Source organism: Palaemon carinicauda, chromosome 43, assembly GCF_036898095.1.
Source record: "Palaemon carinicauda isolate YSFRI2023 chromosome 43, ASM3689809v2, whole genome shotgun sequence".
Classification (NCBI taxonomy): domain Eukaryota; kingdom Metazoa; phylum Arthropoda; class Malacostraca; order Decapoda; family Palaemonidae; genus Palaemon; species Palaemon carinicauda.
Genome location: NC_090767.1, coordinates 42764489 through 42775076, shown reverse-complemented (window position 1 = coordinate 42775076; position 10588 = coordinate 42764489).

Here is a 10588-nt window from a genome sequence, read left to right as displayed (position 1 = left end):
CCCTCTACACGTAGAATACCTTGGCGGACCTCGTTGCGTGCGTGGCTACTGCCCAAAAAGATGAAGATGAAACTTTCAATTTGAAGGCGTACTGGCGGAAGTACACAATAGCCACGTGCCTGCAGAACATCCAGAAGGCAGTGCAAGAAATGAAACCTGCTACTGTCAATGCGAGCTGGAAGAAGTTGTGGACCCAGATTGTTTACAATGACGAGGGATTTACACCGTCTGAGATTCAACACTCTGCAATACGCAAATCTGTGCAGTTGGCTGCGATAATTGGAGGTGACGGGTTTGGCGACATGACGACTGAAGACGTCGACGAGTTGTTGGACTGCCATTCCCCGCCACTAACTGACACAGACCTAGAAGACCTGATGAAATCGGCCAGTGAAGACGACAGTGAAACACAGGAAGAGACCCAAGAAAATGTCGAAGAAACGGGCTTAACATTAGAACGGCTTGCCAAGTTCTGCAACCATGTGAAGGAGGTGAAAGAAATGTCGCAAGAGTGGGACGAGGATATGGTTCGGTCTATGCAATTCTGCAACAAGATGGATGACATCATGACTCCCTACAGGATGCTCTTCGAGCAAAAAAAGAAGCACAGGCAGCAACTTCCGATCACAATGTTCTTCCAGCCTCGCAAAAAAGAGCCAGTTCCTCCTGCAACTACGCCTTCGGAAGAAATTGAAGAAGTGTCCCAGGAAGAAGTTGAAGAGGTGTCCCAGGAAAAGACACCTCCGTCTGAAGAGACGTAAAATACTATCATTGGCTGCACAGTAGAAGACATCAGCAGCTTCATCATCATCATTTCTACTGTGCAGCAAATTCATCGCCAACATCATTCAAGTTTTTCTTCAACTTTTTTCGTGGTGATTACAGTAACAATCTTTATTTTTTTTATTAATGTTTTACTTTAATATTCTAACATTTTAATAACTGTGCCTGTTTTAATTTAGTATGCATTAAGTTAAAGGGAAGGTTTTAAAAGTCTGAATATACGTGTTATAACCTATCATCTTTTTTTGTTTAAAATTTACATTTACGTACGTAAAACAACTCTCTCTCTCTCTCTCTCTCTCTCTCTCTCTCTCTCTCTCTCTCTCTCTCTCTCTCTCTCTCTCTCTCTCTCTCTCTCTGATTTTTAATTCAGATAAATCTTCATATTTCTTTGAAAACTATCAAATAATTCTGTATATCCTTATTCGATGTTTGATTATTGGAATAGTAACGCATCGGAAGGAAATCACTTGATTTGCCTCTCGCCTTCCGCCAGAAATATGACATCACACTTTTTTTCTTAAATTTATGGTAAGTTGTACTAATCTCATAACTAATGATACAGACCACTAAAACACTTGATATTATTACTCGGTGTTTCGATGAGGAGGATGCTGTAATAAGATTACTCGGTAACAATGAAAGGAAATCATTCGGTTTGTCAGCGCGCTTCTGCCAGATACATAACGTCACAAGACACGTGACGTAATTGCTACAAAAAAAATGACTTACAAAAAATGTAAATTCATTTTTTTCCTTGCAAGAAATGAAAAGAAAATACTAACTTACCGAGCAAAAGTATTTCATTTTCATAATGAAAAAAGGAAATGTATCATTTTCAAAAAAATATTTGTCCTATTAGTATAAACATTAAGCTATTATCAGAGATTAAATAAAACTAGCGTACAGTCAAATTTACGCTATGTAGTACTCATGACAACCGATACAGACCCACAAAATACTTTGTATCGTTACTTAGTATTTCCAAGATGGGAATAATAATGTTAATCGTTAGCCTATTGGAAGGAAATCACTGTATTGCCCAGTTTCTTTCCACCAGTGATGTGACGTCACCAGCCATATAATATGAACTCCACAGATATCAAAGCTTTTCTTAATGGATTTTTTACTGAAAATTGATACTGTATATTAACGATAAAAGAAAATGAAAATTCAGTTTATTTTTTATACAAGAAAATAGATTATTTTCAAGGAAATATTCGTCCAATCTCAAAAAGACTTCTGACATCACCCTGAAAAAAATCTTCGTAAAGTCGAATCGTCATAAGTCGCATAGGCCTAGGTCGTATGTCGAGCATTACCTGTATACAGTGAGCCCTCGCTACTTTGCGGTTCGACCATCGCAAAATCACCACTTCGCGGGTTTTTTTCATAACGCATATATATAAACATATCGCGGATTTTCCGGAAATTTCGAAAATACCGCGATATCTTAAGACCCCAAATACGATATTTCGTTACCTGTAATTCCATTTATACTGTAATTATTAATATCTGCTCTTACTGAGAATGTGATCATACGATAATTCAGTATACAGTACGTAGTAAAATTAAATCGAACAAGAAACGCAAATCAGATGCAGTCATAGCATATTAGAATGGTGTAAGGCTGCTGATGGCTACTACTATTCTACAAATGTAATGGATGTGCATCTTTTCCATGAATCTTTTGTATGTATACGTACGTAGTACTGCATCCAATAATATTCTTTGTTGCAAAAATCACATCTCGAATAAGCGTACGAGAGAGAGAGAGAGAGAGAGAGAGAGAGAGAGAGAGAGAGAGAGAGAGAGAGAGAGAGAGCTGTATTATTATTATTATTATTACTATTACTATTATCATTATTTATTATTATTATTATTATTATCATCATCATTACTGTATACGTAGGGTACCTTGTACTTAGAATTGGTAACCTACGTAGCATATAAGACGGATTGTGATTGGTTCAAGCGATGATAGATGACGAATCAGAACCCAAGTTTTGTAATCTAGCCTGTGATTGGTGTTTTGACCGCTTCTCCAACACGCAGTATCTTTTCGCGGTCACTTTGTCTCCTGCCGTATCGCTGTGCAGATGTTGTTAAGTTATTGTGAACTTTAATCTGTGCTGTGCGTGACTGTTATAAGTTGAACTTTCTGTTGAACTTTCTGTTAAACCCTACTGTACAATGGCTCCCAAGCGTTCTGCTTCTACTAAGGCTGGTAGTGAACCTAAACGCCACCATAAGATGATGACGATTGCTGAAAAGGTGACGCTTCTCGATATGTTAAGAGACGGTAGAAGTTACGCGGCCGCAGCCCGAATCCACCATTCGCTATATCAAGAAGGACGAGGCGAACATTAAAAGGACGGCTACAATCACCATTAGCAGATCAGCGAAGCGAGTCGTTACCACGTGTAATAAAACGATCGTACGTATGGAAGGTGCTTTAGCAGTCTGGATTGCCGACTGCCGGAAGAACAACATAGCCTTGGATACGAACACCATCCGAACCAAGGCTTTGAGCTTGTATGAGAATTTTGCGGCAAAGGAACCTCAAGACGACGATGGCGACCATGCTGAAGAAGATGATGATGTAGATGAACCTCAACCAGGGACATCCACTGATTCCCAGCGTCAGAAAAGTTTTTCCACCAGCAAAGGATGGTTCGCGAAGTTTCAGAAACGCTTCGCCCGGAAAGGCGTTTCCCTGCATGGCGAGGCTGCTTCCGATGACACTGCCGCTGCTGAAACTTACGTGAACGAGACGTTCACGAATATTATCGCCGAAGGTGGATACAAGCCAGAACAAGTGTTTAATATGGATGAGACCGGCTTGTTTTGGAAGAGAATGACGTCGCGAACTTTCCTGTTCAAAGAAGAAGCCAAAGCCTCTGGCTTTAAAGCATTCAACGATCGCGTTACCCTCGTGATGTGTGGCAATAATGCTGGATTTTTGCTAAAGCCGGGGCTTATTTACAAGTCGAATAATCCTCGCGCTTTGAAAAAAAAAAAATAGAATCTCCTTCCCATGTACTGGATACATAATCCAAAAGCATGGATTACGAAGATGCTGACCTCCAACTGGTTCCACCAGTGTTTCATCCCGCAAGTCAGTCAATATCTCTTAGAGAAGGGCTTGCCATTTAAGATCCTTCTCCTTATGGATAATGCTGGTGAACACGCAACTGACCTTTCGCGTGAGGGTGTTCAGGTTGAGTCCCTGCCACCCAACACCACGTCATTAATTCAACCGATGGACCAGGGGGTTATCAGGCCGTTCAAGGCCCTCTACACAAAGAATAACTTGGCGGACCTCGTTGCGTGTGTGGATGCTGCCCAAGAAGATGAAGATGAAGATTTTAATTAGAAGGCATACTGGCGGAAGTACACAATAGCCACGTGCCTGCAGAACATTCAGAAAGCACTGCAAGAAATTAAACCTGCAACCGTTAATGCGAGCTGGAAGAAGTTGTGGCCCCAGATTGTTTACGACGACGAGGGATTTACTCCGTCTGAAATCCAACACTCTGCAATACGCAAATCTGTGCACTTGGCTGCGATAATTAGAGGTGACGGGTTTGGCGACATGATGACTGAAGACGTCGACGAGTTGTTGGACTGCCATTCCCAGCTGCTAACTGACGCAGACCTAGAAGACCTGACGAAATCGGCCAGTGAAGAAGAGAGCGAAACACAGGAAGAGACCCAAGAAAATGTCGAAGAAACGGGCTTAACATTAGAACGGCTTGCCAAGGTCTGCAACCATATATAGGAGGTGAAATAAATGTTGCAAGAGTGGGATGAGGGTATGGTTCGTTCTATGCAATTCTGCAACAAAATCGATGAAGACATGACTCCCTACAGGATGCTCTTAGAGCGAAAAAAGAAGCACCGGCAGCAACTTCCGATCACAATGTTCTTCCAGCTTCGCAAAAAAGAGCCAGTTCCTCCTGCTAATATGCCTTCGGAAGAAATTGAAGAAGTTTCCCAGGAAGAAGTTGAAGAGGTGTCCCAGGAAAAGACACCTCCGTCTGAAGAGACGTAAAATATTATCATTGGCAGCACAGTAGAAGACATCATCACCTTCATCATCATCATCATTTCTACTGTGCAGCAAATTCATCGCCATCATCATTCAAGTTTTTCTTCAACTTCTTTCGTGGTGAGTACAGTAACAATCTTTATTTTTTACTCTCTCTCTCTCTGCTTTAATACCTTTATGTCTGGATTCTCTCTTATACCTGGGGATCAGAGACTCAAGGGGGGATTAACTCAACAGGAAACTGTTATGAAAGTGACATGGCTAAATATGCCACTGTCAAACAAGTTTCCTTGACCGGTGTTCGATTCTCCGGCCAGCCAGAAGCTTTTATCTTTGAGTTGATTCCCCCTTAGGTCTATGATCCCCAGGTATAAGAGAGAATCCAGACATTAAAGTATTAGAATATATGGCATATTTGAATATATATATATATATATATTATGTATATAAACACACACGTGTACATCCATACATATAAAGTAGATATATATATATATATATATATATATATATATATATATATATATATATATATATATATATATATATACATAAATATATAAATATATATACATATATATAAACATATATATAAAATATATATACATATATATAAACATATATATATAAATATATATACATATATATAAACATATATATATATATATATACTATATATATATATATATATATATATATATATATATATATATATATATATATCTATAAATATACATATATATATATCTATATATATACATATATATATATTTATATATATATATATATATGTATATTTATTTATATATATATATATACATATGTATATAAATTATATATATATACATATATAATATAATTATATATATATATATATATATATATATTATTTATTTTTATATATATATATATATATATATATATATACTTTATATAAAATGTGTATATATATATGCAAATAATATATATGTATATATACATATATATAAAACATATATGATATATATATGTATATATATATATGTGTATATATATATATATATATATATATATATATATATATATATATATATATATATACATATATATATATATATATATATATATATATATATATATATATATATATATATATACATATATATATATATATATATATATATGTATATATATGTGTGTGTGTGTGTATATTTTATGTAAAACTAGGGGTCTTGATTATTACAGATATGAAATATGGTTACAAGTTACAAGAGATTGATTGATTAATTTAAAGTTTTCAGGCATCCTGACATCTGAGGTCATTGACGCCGGTAACATTTAATTTATGTATACAAAAATAAAAGATAAAATAAAATAAAAATTAAAGAGTATTCAATTAAAATCATAAAAGTTGAATGTCATAAAAGTTAAATATTTTTCAGAAGACCTGCTTCTGAAATAAATCTAAAAATGCCACTTGCATGGTAGGACACATCATTTCCAAGAATCTTGGCAAGGATGAACCTGCCACCCTCACCTCGAGCCTCAAACAAATATCTATTCCGCAAGATGTTATAATTGGGGCATTCTGTCAACAAATGCCTTACTGTTAGAGGTACTACACAGTCGTCACAATACGGTTGGTGTTGGCCCTTTAGCAAAAACTCATGTGTCAACCGAGTGTGACCAATACGGAGACGACAAAGAGACGTCTCCCATTTTCGGGGCATCATATTATACCTCCAAGGAGATATGTCATTTGTTATCTCTCGCATTTTATTGCCATCTTGACTATCCCATTGCTGTTGCCATTTATTGCAAACCAATTTCTTGATGTCAGGTAAGAAATCATTACAGGGAATGGGATACCTTCTTGGCAGCAACTCGGATGCAGCCTCCTTAGCCAGTGAATCTGCCTTCTCATTCCCGGACACACCTACATGTGCTGGAACCCAACAAAATTGAACTGTTATACCTCTCCGTCCAATAATGAAAAGCCATTCTAAAATCTTTAAAACTAGAGGGTTATTAGAATTAAAAACTTCCATAGCTTGAAGGACACTCCTTGCATCACTAAAAATTGTAAAATTACCCTCCTTCTCCAACGCTATTTTCTCAATAGCGGTTAATATGCCATACAGTTCGGCAGTAAATATGGAAGCGGTCAGAGGAAGTGCACCTCTAAAATTAAAACCATTACTATGTACTCCAAATCCAACGCCAGCATCAGATTTGGAGCCATCAGTATAGATAAAAGTTGATCCTCTATGTTCTTTAACATGTTCATTAAAAAGAGACCTGGCTTCTAGTCTGACATACTGTATTCTTCTTATCTCCAATAAAATATTTACAAAAAGATATCTCTGGTAACTTCCATGGAGGCGTTGGTGATACCTTGAATGGAAGTACCTTACTTCTAATTATATCCAGACTATTTAATAATCGTTTCACCCGAATGCCATAAGGTTGAGGAGATTTTGGGTGCAACTCAAAGTATGATGCTTGTCTTACAAGGCTTGCAGTCTGAAAGGCTAGAGAGTTAGGGAGTCTTTGCAATCTAAACCAATACCGAAGAATGGAAGACATTCGGTAAAGGTCTAGAGGTAACTCTCCAGCATCAACAAGGAGACTTGGGATAGGCGAGGTTTTAAAAGCTCCAGTAGACAATCTAATACCTGCATGATGTATCGAGTCTAATATTTTTAACCGGCCTGGGGTGGCTGAAGAATATACCTCACAACCATAACTAATTTTGGAAAAAATCAAGGCCTTGTATAATTTTAAAATAGTATTGCGGTCTGCCCCCCACGATGTATGGGACAATACTTTTAAGATATTCAGAGCTTCAACACATTTAGCTTTTAATGCTTTTAAGTGAGAAACCCATGTCAGCCTACAATCAAATATCAAACCTAAAAATTTAGCTTCTCTTGCACATGGTATCCGTTGACCATTAATGTATATATCCGGGTCTGGATGTACTCCCCGGATACGACAAAAATGGACAACGGTAGTTTTACTTGTCGAGAACTTAAATCCATTCATGTCAGCCCACTGGATAATCTTATCAATAGAGAGTTGGATTTTTCTCTCAACCATTGCCATTCTAGTGCCAGCAAATGATATTGAGAGATCATCCACAAATAATGAATGAATGATTTAAAGTTTTCAGGCATCCTGACTTCTAAGGTCATTGACGCCGGTAACATTTAATTTATGTATACAAAAATAAAAAATGAAATAAAATGAAAATTTAAAGAGTATTCAATTAAAATCATAAAAATTGAATGTCATAAAAGTTAAATATTTTTCAGAAGACCTGCTTCTGAAATAAATCTAAAAATGCCACTTGCATGGTAGGACACATCATTTCCAAGAATCTTGGCAAGGATGAACCTGCCATCCTAACCTCGAGCCTCGAACAAATATCTATTTCGCAAGTTGTTATGATTGGGGCATTCGGTCAACAAATGCCTTACTGTTAGAGGTACTAAACAGTTGTCACAATACGGTTGGTGTTGGCCCTTCAGCAGAAACTCGTGTGTCAACCGAGTGTGACCAATACGGAGACGACAAAGAGACGTCTCCCATTTTCGGGGCATCATATTATACCTCCAAGGAGATATGTCATTTGTTACTTCCCTCATTTTATTGCCATTTTGACTATCCCATTGCTGTTGCCATTTATTGCAAACCAATTTCTTGATGTCAGGTAAGAAATCATTACAGGGAATGGGATACCTTCTTGGCAGCAACTCGGATGCAGCCTCCTTAGCCAGTGAATCTGCCTTCTCATTCCCGGACACACCTACATGTGCTGGAACCCAACAAAATTGAACTGTTATACCTCTCTGTCCAATAAGGAAAAGACATTCTAAAATCTTTAAAACTAGAGGGTTATTAGAATTAAAAATTTCCATAGCTTGAAGGACACTCCTTGCATCACTAAAAATTGTAAAATTACCCTCCTTCTCCAACGCGATTTTCTCAATAGCGGTTAATATGCCATACAGTTCGGCAGTAAATATGGAAGCGGTCAGAGGAAGTGCACCTCTACAATTAAAACCATTACTATGTACTCCAAATCCAATGCCAGCATCAGATTTGGAGCCATCAGTATAGATAAAAGTTGATCCTCTATGTTCTTTAACATGTTCATTAAAAAGAGACCTGGCTTCTAGGTCTGACATATTCTTCTTATCTCCAATAAAATATTTACAAAAAGATATCTCTAGTAACTTCCATGGAGGCGTTGATGATACCTTGAATGGAAGTACCTTATTTCTAATTATATCCAGACTATTTAATAATCGTTTCACCCGAAAGCCATAAGGTTGAGGAGATTTTGGGTGCAACTCAAAGTATGATGCGTGTCTTACAAGGCTTGCAGTCTGAAAGGCTAGAGAGTTAGGGAGTCTTTGCAATCTAAACCAATACCGAAGAATGGAAGACATTCGGTAAAGGTCTAGAGGTAACTCTCCAGCATCAACAAGGAGACTTGGGATAGGCGAGGTTTTAAAAGCTCCAGTACACAATCTAATACCTGCATGATGTATTGAGTCTAATATTTTTAACCGGCTTGGGGTGGCTGAAGAATATACCTCGCAACCATAGCTAATTTTGGAAAAAATCAAGGCCTTGTATAATTTTAAAATAGTATTGCGGTCTGCCCCCCATGATGTATGGGACAATACTTTCAAGATATTCAGAGCTTCAACACATTTCGCTTTTAGCGCTTTTAGGTGAGAAACCCATGTAAGTCTACAGTCAAATATCAAACCTAAAAATTTGGTTTCCGATACACATGGTATCCGTTGACCTTTAATGTATATATCCGGGTCTGGATGTACTCCCCGGATACGACAAAAATGGACAATGGTAGTTTTACTTGTCGAGAACTTAAATCCATTCATGTCAGCCCACTGGATAATTTTATCAATAGAGAGTTGGATTTTTCTCTCAACCATTGCCATTCTAGTGCCAGCAAATGATATTGAGAGATCATCCACAAATAATGTTGAGAGAACATCCTGGGGAATGGCTGAGGATATCCCATTAATTGCTAGTGCAAAAAGGGTTACACTCAGCACACTACCCTGAGGAACTCCTTCTTCCTTGCACTTACTCTCTGATAGAGTTTCCCCCACTCTCACTTGAAAAACTCTACGTGAAAGAAATGCCTGAATAAATAGTGGCAGCTCTCCTCTCAATCCCAATTCATGAATGGTTTTAAGAATACCATATCTCCATGTGGTATCATATGCCTTTTCAAGATCAAAAAATACTGTAACATGGTGCTGTTTGGAAGCAAAGGCTTCACAAATAGAAGACTCTAGTCGTATCAACACATCAGTCGTTGAGTGCATTTTTCGGAATCCACATTGAATCGGTGATAAAATACCTTTCTTTTCAAGGTACCATATCAGCCTTGCATTGACCATCTTCTTCATGATTTTACATAAACAAGATGTCAATGCAATAGGACGATAGTTTGCTGCTAAAAACTTGTCTTTACCGGGTTTTAAAAAGGCTAAAATAATGGCTAGTTCCCAAACACTAGGGTAACTATGATCATGCCATATTCTATTAATAATGCTTAAAATAAATAGCTTTGTATTAAAATGTACATGTTTAATCATTGCATATGGAATTCCATCGGGTCCAGGGGATGTATCGTTGCAATGAGTAAGTGCGGAATCAAATTCTCTTTCAGTGAAAGGAGAATTATACGACTCTTCCCTTCTTGTTGCAAAATTTAAAATTTTCTTTTCTTCA